Source organism: Sarcophilus harrisii, chromosome 1, assembly GCF_902635505.1.
Source record: "Sarcophilus harrisii chromosome 1, mSarHar1.11, whole genome shotgun sequence".
NCBI classification, from domain to species: domain Eukaryota; kingdom Metazoa; phylum Chordata; class Mammalia; order Dasyuromorphia; family Dasyuridae; genus Sarcophilus; species Sarcophilus harrisii.
Genome location: NC_045426.1, coordinates 85,416,300 through 85,426,781, shown reverse-complemented (window position 1 = coordinate 85,426,781; position 10,482 = coordinate 85,416,300).

Here is a 10,482-nt window from a genome sequence, read left to right as displayed (position 1 = left end):
GCAGCTCCACTTCCGCTTCCGGCCCCCCCTCCTCAGAGCCCCCCCTCCCAGAGTGGGGACCCCCGGCCCCTCCCCTACCCCCGGGGTCTCCGCCCCCTAGGGTCTCCCACGCCCCCACGTGGCGGTTCCTGGTCCTATTTTAGCTCTAGTCCAGTTCAACTAGACTTTGGGGAGCCTCTAGCCCTGCCCTCAGGGAGCCTCCAGTTTGGGGGAGAAACGCAGCCCTGCCCTCGGGGAGCCTCCAGTTTGGGGGAAAAGCCCAGCCCTACCTTTCAGGAGCCCCCAGTGCGGGGGAGAAGGTCTTGCTCGGAAGAGAAGATTAAAGCCGGGCCCTCAGGGAGCCTTTCCTCAGGGGAACCCAGGCTCCGCGCGCTGCGGGGCGGGAGAGGAAGCGCCCGCGCTAATCCATTTATGAGCGCGCCGTCGGGGCTGGGGCCTGCGGACACTCCCCGGACCCACCTCCCAAGAAGAGCGTGAGGAGCCACAGCGCCCCTTCCGACCCCCGAGGGCGCGGACCTCGAGCCCTCGCATGGTGGAAGGACGCAGTGGGCCCCGCACGTGGGACGCGGCCCCCGGGCCCTTTCCCCCTGGACTTTTCTTCGCCCCTCCCTCGGACCCCTCCTCAGTCTCGCTGTCTCCCCAACAGCGACGGCCTCCATCACCTTCCGCGGGTTCGCTGGGCTTCTCTGTGCACGTGACTTCTGAGACCTCCGACTCACAGCATCTGCCTTTGGGACGGGCCCGCTTGATTTTCCAACAGCGTCTCAAACTCAACGTATCCCAAAGGGGGGCTTCTCTCCCCCCCCTTCCGCCCCTCCCCCTCCCCCACTTAAACAACTCCCCCGTAAACTTGGCCCGTCTCTTTTGAGGGTTTCCTTGCAAACGACTGGGGGAAACTCTTTAACCTGCTCAGGATAGAGCTTGGGTCTGGGTTTCCCTAAAAACCTGGGAAGAGATGCCCAGCTCCCGAATGAGCACTCAAGGTACTAGGTGCATCCTGGGTACAGGACAGCCTCTATTCCACCTGTCAGCTTGCCTGGGAGATGTCTCGGGGCCTTGGTTTGCTTCTCCGTAAAAATGAGGCGGCAGATTCAGAGCAGGAAGAAACCTTAGACATTCTCTAGTCCAACTCCTCTTTTGATGCATGAGGCGAGCGAAATCCAGACAGGGCCAGTTCGCAAGGATTGAGTCCACTTCTCTGAGTACAAATCCAGTATACTTTAAAAAAAAAAAAAAAAAAAAAAGTATCGATGTGTTTCCACTATCCCTCTATGGCCCCCTCTAGTTTAGAAGTTCCGATAAAGATGGAAAGGTCCAAAAAAACTGGACAATAAGACAAAGCTCAACTCTGTCCCTCAGTTATTCGCTTTCCTTTTTTTTTTTTCCCTTTTTTCCCCTTTTCTTGCCCTCCCTCGCTCCATCTCTTTTGTCTCTGCTTCCTAAGTTGTTGATTTCCTTATCTTCTCTCTCCAAAATAGTTGTCAAGTCTTAACAGATTCTCCCTCCATAGCTTTCATACTTGCGTCTCTCCACTCAAATGGGCAATTGACCTCATTCAAACTCTGTAATCATTTCCTACCAGCACTATTGCTTTAGGCTCCTGATTGTTTAGTTTGGCTCAAGTCTCAAATTCCTAACTCATAAGTTCGATCAATCTTATCCCTTTGCTACTCGGAAGATCTTCTCTCCCCCTACACTACTGGGTGAGACGGTTCCATTTCTTCTCTTCGTGACTTGGCTATTGAGAGGGAGGTCTGATATTCCCCTCTTACAAGTGATTTCTCCGTCCTGTTCTCTTCTTGGCTGAGAGCTGAGATTTTTATGGGACAGACTACAACCACTAGTGAGAGGAGACTGAAGATCTTGATAAGAGTGTCTGAGAGCGACTCAGAAGTTTTACTGTATCTTTTATTTTTCCAATTTCACTAAGTGAAATTTTATTGTCGTTATTTAATTGTTTACATTGTGTTTCACTCTTCACGACCCCATTTGGATGTTTTGGGGTAGTTTGCCATTTCCCTCTGAAGCTCATTTTATAGATGAGGAAACTGAGGCAGAGTCAAAAGACTTGCTCAGGCTTACACAGTAAGTGTCTGAGGCCAAATTGAAGTTGAGGTCATTGAAAGTGGGGAAGAAGAGGAGGATTTTTAAAGGAAGAAGAGAAAAGCCATGGTGGTAAAAGTTATGACGGGCATCTTTTAAACCCTGTGTGAAATAATAAAGTTATGATGTGCCTATTTTAAATCCTAAATTAAATGAATCATTCAGAGTCTAGGCTAATGTCCTAGAAAGTTGGAAATCATGAGAAATACGGACCAAGTTGTGAGAGGGAGGGGACCAGGGATCTGAAGCAACCCATAATCGGCTCAGAAGGGAATGCAGAGATGGAATTCTGAAAAAGCTTTCTAGTCTCCTTTTCTGGTAGGAACACAGGCATCTTCTTGCTTTTCCATCATAGAAGTCCATATGAAGTTGGTGATACTAAAAAAAAAAAGAAAATAACTTGTAACCTTATACTTTGTATATGATGATAATAATAATAATAATAACTAAAGAATGTAGGAATAAAACTTCTTTAAAATGTTAAGCAGTTTCTATCTAAAATCATCAGCAATCATTATCTGTAATGAGGATGAGCTAGAAGCCTTCCCAGTAAGATCAGGGGGGGAAATAAGAATGCCCATTATCACCACTGTTATTCAATACAATAATGTTCCCTGTAGGGATAAGAGATAATAAAGAGATTGAAGGAATTTGAATAGGCAATGAAGAAACAATACTATCACTCTTTGCAGATAATATGATAGCATACTTAGAGAATTAAGTAAAAAACTAGTTGAAATAATTAACAACTTTAGCAAAGTAATAGAATATAAAAGAAACCCCAAGAGTCATCACCATTTCTATACATTTCCAACAAAATCCATCAGCAAGAGATAAATTCCATTTAAAATAACTACAGACAATATAAAATACTTGGGAATCTACTGCAAAGACAAGTCCAGAAACTAGAAAAATACAATTATAAAAAAGTTATATAAACAAAGTCAGATCTAAACCATTAGAAAAATATTAATAGTTCATGGGTAGGCCAACTTAAGGTAATAAAAGTTACAATTCTACCTAAAATAATTTACTTATTCAGTACTATGCCAAAATTACCAAAAAATATTGTATAGAGGTATAAAAAATAACTAAATTCATTTAGAAGAACAAAAAGTCAAGAATATAAAAGGAATTAATAAAAAAAATGCAATCTAGTACTGGTTAAGAAATTGAATGGTGGATTAGATTAGGTACATAGTATCCTATAATAGTGACTAGAATAATCTAGTGTTCAAAGATCCAACTTTTTGACAAAGGCTGACAAAACTGGAAAATAGTGTGGCAGAAACTAAGTATAAGAGCAACATCTTACAATGTATATACCAAGATAAAATCAAAATTATTTAGACAAAGTGGGATACTATAAATAAATTAGGAGATCATGAAATAGTTTACCTATCAGATCTATGGAAAAAGGAAACATTTGTGATGAAACAGAAGATGGACAGCATTACAAGATGTTATTGATATTATTGTAGAGACAAAACCAGTACAGCTAAAATTAGAAAGAAAGCAGAAAGTTGGGGAAAATGTTTACAGAAAATGTCTCTGCTTACATGAAGTGATGCTAAGTGAAATAACCAGAATCAGTTCTGATGAACGTGAATCCTTCCAACAATGAGATGACTGATGCCAGTTCCAATGATCTTGTGATGAAGAGAGCCATCTACAATCAGAGAGGATTATGGGAACTGACTGTGGATCATAATATAACATTCTCCCTGTTTTTCTTGTTGTTTGCTCAAATTTTGTTTTCTTACTCGTTTACTTTCTTTTTTGATCTGATTTTTCTTGCAGCAAGAGAATTGTTTCAGTATGTTTATACATATTGGATTTAACATATTTTAACATGTTTAACATATATTGGATTGCTTGCCATCTAGGGAAGGGGGTAGGGGGAAGAGGAGAAATTCTGAAACACAAGGCTATGCAAGAGTCAATATTGTCAAATTATCTGTGCATATGTTTTGAAAATAAAAAGCTTTAAAACAATTTTTAAAAAAGAAAGAAAGAAAATGTCTCTGATAAAGATCTCATTTCTCAAAAATGTAGATGTTTTGAAAATAAAAAGCTTTAAAACAATTTTTAAAAAAGAAAGAAAATGTCTCTGATAAAGATCTCATTTCTCAAAAATGTAGAGAAATTAGTAAAATTTATAAGAATATGTCATTCTCCAATTGATAAATGGTCAAAAGATAAGAATTTTTCAGAATTTTCAGAAGAACTCAAAGCTATCTATGGTCATATGAAAAAATGTTCTAAATCACAATTGATTACAGACAAGTGAATTAAAACAATGTTGAGGTACTAGTCCCACCTATCAGATTGGCTAATATGACAGAGAAGGGAAATGTTGGAAAATTGGAGCACTAATGCATCGTTGATAGCATTGTAAACTGATCTAACCATTCTGGAGAGCAATTTGAAAATATACCCAAAGGACTACAAAACTATATATTCTCTGATCCAGCAATACTATTACCAGGTCTATATTCCAAAAGAGATCATTAAAAAGGAAAAAAAGGTCCCACATATTTAAAAATATATATTTATAGCAGATCTTTTATTAATGGCAAAGAAATAGAAATTGAGGGGATGCCCATCAATTGAAGAATGGCTGGACAAATTGTGATATATGTATGTAATGTAATGTAAATGATGAGCAGATAGAGTTCAGAAAAAGCTGGAAAATTTTACCGAACTGATCCTGAATAAAGTGAGCTAAACTAAGAGAACATTGTATATAGATAGTAGTAGCAACGTTGTGCAATAAGCAATGATCCAAGACAATTCCAAGACTTACAATGGAAAATGCTATCCCCATCCAGAGAAAGAACTATAGAGGTTGAATTCAGATCCAAGCATACTATTTTTACCTTTTTGGAGTTTTTTTCTCCTTTCTCATGGTTTTTCCCTTTTGTTCTAATTCTTCTTTCACAACATGATTAATGTGGAAATATGTTTAACATTATTGTACATATATAGTCTATATCAGGTGCCTTGTTATCTTAGGGAGGAGGAATGGGAGAAAGGGAGAGAGAAGAAATTTGGAATTCAAAATTTTATAAAAAATTAATATTGAAAACTATCTTTACATATAATTGGAAAAAATAATTTAAAAAAAATCAAAAGTACCAGAAGAAAAAATTGCTTACCATCTCAGGGGGAAAGGAGAGATAAAAGAGAGAGAATTTGGAATTCAAAATTTAAAAAAAAGTTAAAAATTGTTTTTACATGCAATTGGAAAAAAATATTATTTAAAAAATAATAACTGCTACTTATATAGCACTTTAAGGTTTGCAAAGAGCTTTACATATTTTTCATTATGTCCTCACAACAACCCTCCTGAGGTAGACATTATGATTAACCCCATTTTATAGATAAAAAACTGAAGAGGTTAGTTGACTTGCTAAAAGTCATAGAATTAGTAAAAAGCCTGCCTGAGGCAAGGTGTGAACTCAAGTCCCTGACTCCAGGTCTGGTTCTTTATCTACTAAGCCACCAAGTTGCCACACATAATTTGTATGTATACAAAAGCAAGTATGAACAAAGGATTGGCTTCAAATTGCTGGAAGACCTGAGTTCAATACTGGCTGAGAACAGGGCAAATTACTCATCTTCTCAGTGAACCAGGTAACTATAATATTATAAATTAAAGAATAATTGCCAATTTCATTAGTAAAGAGGGTTTCCATACACCAGTAAAAACATAGGTCTGAACAACAAAAAAATTATCCTTTTTTTTTTTTTTGGATATGTGCCATTTCCTTCTAAGCAGAATGTAAACCTCTTGAAGAAAGGAATTTTTTTTCTTCAGTTTTTATCTTGGAATCCCAATCATCCAAGTCCTTAATAAATGTTTGACAAATTGAGTTAAACTTGTAACAATTACTCTGAGGAGACATTGACAAATGTCAGAGAATGAAAACAATAGGATTGCTCATGTTTTAGTTTTTTCCTAAAACAAGGTAAACTGGTAGTGCACCTGGCTTGAAGTCTAGAAGACTCATCTATCTGAACTCAGATCTGGCTTCACATACTTCGTAATTGTGTAATGCTGGGTAAGTCATTTAACCCTGTTGCTTCAGTTTCCTCATCTATAAAATGAGCTGGAGAATCACTGCAGTTTCTCTGCCAAGGAAATTACAAATGGGACCTCAAAGAATTGGAAACAACTGAAATGATTAACCAACAATAACAAAAAATTTTCCTATATGCTTAATCTGCTTGTCCTTAATGTCATGGGTTTCCATGTTGGTAATCTTAGGGGATTTTCTCCCCCATTGGTGAGCTTTATGTGACAGGTGATATGGCCTAGGCATTTACTTTGTTAAAAGAAATTTAAAAGGATTTTGTTTAGACAGGAAGTGTTCAAGACAGTTGGAATAAAGTTGTCCTCCATTCAACCTCAATCCTGTGCTGCTTTTTATAGATAGGAGGAAACTACTTCTACATAAAGGTAAAAGCATTTTGATTGGTACATATAATTATGAGGAGATGGGATTAGTGTGCCACTTCAGCTCCTCCCTCATTACAGAATCACCGGGAGATGGGATTAGTACTTATCAGTACATTTCTTCTGCAGTCTATTTGCTCATGAGGCAGGTGATCTTTGCACAGCCCATCTTCATTTAAATCCAATTCACTTTCAAGTTATGGCATCACCTTTTTGATATTATGGTCCTCTTTAGAACTAAGGACAAACAACCCATACCCTCCTTCTTTCCCTTCCTTCCTTCCTTTCTTTCTCTTTCTCTTTCTTTCCTCTCCCTTTTCCCCTTTCCTTTTCCCCTTCCCTTTTCCCTTTTCGCCTTCCTCCTTTCCTTTTCCCCTTCCCTCCTTCCCTTTCCCCTTTTCCTTTTTTCCCTTCCCTTTCTTTTCCTTTTGTAATGCCGGAGAAACTGAGGCAGGATAGAAATTAGAGAACAATTTATTAATTCATTGGAGAGTAAATCAGTTGACTGGAAAGGACTCTCGTCTCAAAGTATCCACCTCTGAGTATCAGGACAGCAAGATTTTTTTATAGGATGACATAATGGGAGAGGTACCTGGATGGGGATAATCTAATGGGGGGAAGTACCTAGAATAACATAATGGAGGGAGGTACAGGAGAGGTTACTGATATTTTAATGATGTCTACAATAGATAGACCTTTATCTTGCCAACATTAAGAAGGAGTGATTATAGCCTAAAGACACAAAACCTTTATCTCATCAAATATTTAAGAGGTAATGATTATAGCCTGGGGTTTTGGGACAGAGTAGCTGAGGTAGAATAACCTCAAGGAGACTATGGCATAACATTTTTTTCCTTTTCCCTTCCTTTCCTTTCCCTGGAAAATTGTTTTGTCCCATTATTTTGTGGATTTTGCATCTCCAGAATTCATTTTGAGGTGTTACTTAGAGCTGTTTGGAGGCGAATTGGAAAGAGCTCAGGCAAGTCTGCTTTTTCTCTGCCAAAGTAGCTCAACCCTTCATGATGATCTCAAGTTCTGAAGCAACTAAACTTAGGTTTTTTTGAGTTATAAGGATAATTTTGATACTCTTCTCAATTTAATCAGTATTTATTCAGTTCCTTGTGATTTAATGGGTATTTATTATATTTGTGAGTTAAGTAGAATAGAATTAAGTTTTATTTATGTTTATTTATTTATAAATAGTTATTATAAAATTACATTTATTTATAAAAATATCATAATTAGTTAACCCATCATGAATTGATAATAAAATTGCTATTTGATTTATAGGATAAATTTATACTTTCTTAATTGGCCTAGTACAAGGACTTATATTAACTTATATTATATTATATGTTTCTATTAAATTATTATATGACTTATATTAGCAATAGCCACCTCCCAAACCTCTCATCTCCATCTCAACTCTTATAAAAACCATGATTTTCTTTAATTACTCCTATGCCACTAAATTTTTATACCGCTGACAATGTGAAAGTTCCCAGATTGCTGCTGCCAAGTACTCTAGGTTGATAGACCTCTCTCTGAGCAAATCATAGGAGTTCCCTTGTTCCTGAAGATGATCATGAAGGGTTGAGTCACTTTGGCAGAGAAAAAGCAGACTTGCCTGAGCTCTCTCCAATTCTCTTCCAAATAGTTCTAAGTACACCTCAAAATGAATTCTGGAGATGCAAAATCCACAAAATGATGGGATAAAACAATTTTCCATTCCAATACAACTTAGAAGGTGGACAGGAAAGGTCTGTTGCATCAAGGTAAGAATGATGTGCACTTCATTGCAGGCTGTGCCAGCAAAAGATGCACCACAGCAAACCAGCAGCAGGCCTTCAAGGTGATTAGATTAGTGGCTCAGCTATCTCTCCTGGATCTATAATCCAATGAGATATTTCACATTATTTTCGATTTTTTTCATTCTTCTCCTTATTAACTTTTTGTATTTGCTTTTGCATCACTTGCATTTCTCTTCACAGTTTTCCCCCTCATTCTCAATTTTTAAAATCCCTTTGAGCTCTTCTACACCGGCAGATCAGTCCTTAATTTTTTCTTGGAGGCTTCTGATGTAGAAGCTTTGACTTTGTTATTTTCTGAGTGTGTGTTTTGATCTTGTCACTATAGTTACTCTCTATGGTCAGAATCTTTTTCTGTTGTTTGTTCATTGTCCTAGTCTATTACTTGGCTTTTAAGTCTTTGTTAAAGTGGGGCTCTGTTTCCAGAGTAAATAGTACAATGTCCCAAGTTTCAGGGGTTTTGTATAGCTCTTTTCAGAGATTGTTCTAGGGACCTGTAAGTTTTCATTTCTTCCAAGATAATATGATCCAAGGCAAGAAGTATGTTTACTACTCTCCTGATTTATGCTCTGGTCTATGAGTGACCACAAGCACTCTCTTCTGTCCTAGAACTGTGAGGAGGGTCCTCGTTCCATTCTGGCTCTAAGTTCTAGTGTGTTAGTGCTCCTCTTTATCCTGGACTATGATGCAGGACTACATCCTGGATTTGAGTATGGGCAAAGCAACAGAGTCCTGTCTCTGTAGTAGTAAAGTGCTAGTAGAAATATCACTCTGACCAATTTTCGACCCCCTTACCATCTGTGGGCTAAGACCTCCAGAAGCTACTGCTGCTGCTGATTTGGTGATTCCCACTCCCCATTCCTAATTTACTGGTTTTCCAAGGCCATTTCACCCTAGTGAGACAAATCTTTCCTGCTAACCTTCCAAGTTGTCTTTGGTGTCTGTGGGCTGAGAAATCTGGAAACTCATATTACTGCCATTGATTCAGAGGCCCAATGCCTGCTCCTGGTTTGCTGGAGCTAGGACTTTGCTGTTCTGTTGTGCCACAGTTGCCTTCTAATGTCCTGATCCAGTTTCTCCAATTGTCCTATTTAGTTACTCTGCCTCAGGTTATAACTTTTCCCTCTTAATGTTTGATGAGATAAAGGTTTTATATCTTTAGGCTATAATCATTCCTTCTTAATGTTTGACAGGATAAAGGTCTATCCATTTTAGATGTCATTAGAATGTCAGTAACCTCTCCAGTATCTCCCTCCATTGTGTCATCCTAGGTGCCTCCCCCCATTAGGTTATCCTATCCAGGCACCTCTCCCATTATGTCATTGTTCTTGTTATCCTATAAAAATCTTGCTGTCCTTATACTTACGGCTGGATTCTTTGAGACTATAGTCTCGTTCAGCCCTGGGACCAAACATGGATCATTTGGTCCCAGAAAATCTCTCCATTTAATATTAACTATTAAATTTTTCTCTAATCTCTGTCTTGCTCAGTTTCTCTGGCATTACATTTTGGAGCTCCCCAGCAAGATATCAGAAACTGAGAACGGGACTAGGGGTTAGAGACATTTCAAATCTCCACTTTGGGCCTGGAAACAGTTGGGGATCTGGGTTTTCTTTTTCTTGGGAAAGGTTATAACCTGAGGCAGAGTAACTAAATAGGACAATTGGAGAAACTGGGTCAGGACATTAAAAGTGAACTGTGGCACAAAACTAACAAGACTTTTCTAACCTAACCTAAGTTGTCTTTGACTGGAAAACCCTCATTTTGTGGGTTCTGATGCTCTGAAGTCATTATTTAAAGTCATTATTTAAAGGTATTTGGAGAGGTTTAGGGGACAGGTCAGTCCTGTACCTGCCCTTATTTGGCCATTGTGGCTCTGCTTCAATCCAACCATTCCTGATAGCAATTTGGACCTATGCCCAAAGGGCTGTGAAACTGCATAGCTTTTAATCCAGTAATACCACTACTAAGTCTGTATCCAAAAGAGATAAAAAAACAGCAAGGAAAAAGTTGTGTGTGTGTGTATACACACATTTTTTTATGCTTCAATCTGCATTCTGAGTTCATCAATTTTTTTTTTTTTTTATCAAGGCTTTTTATTTTCAAAACCTA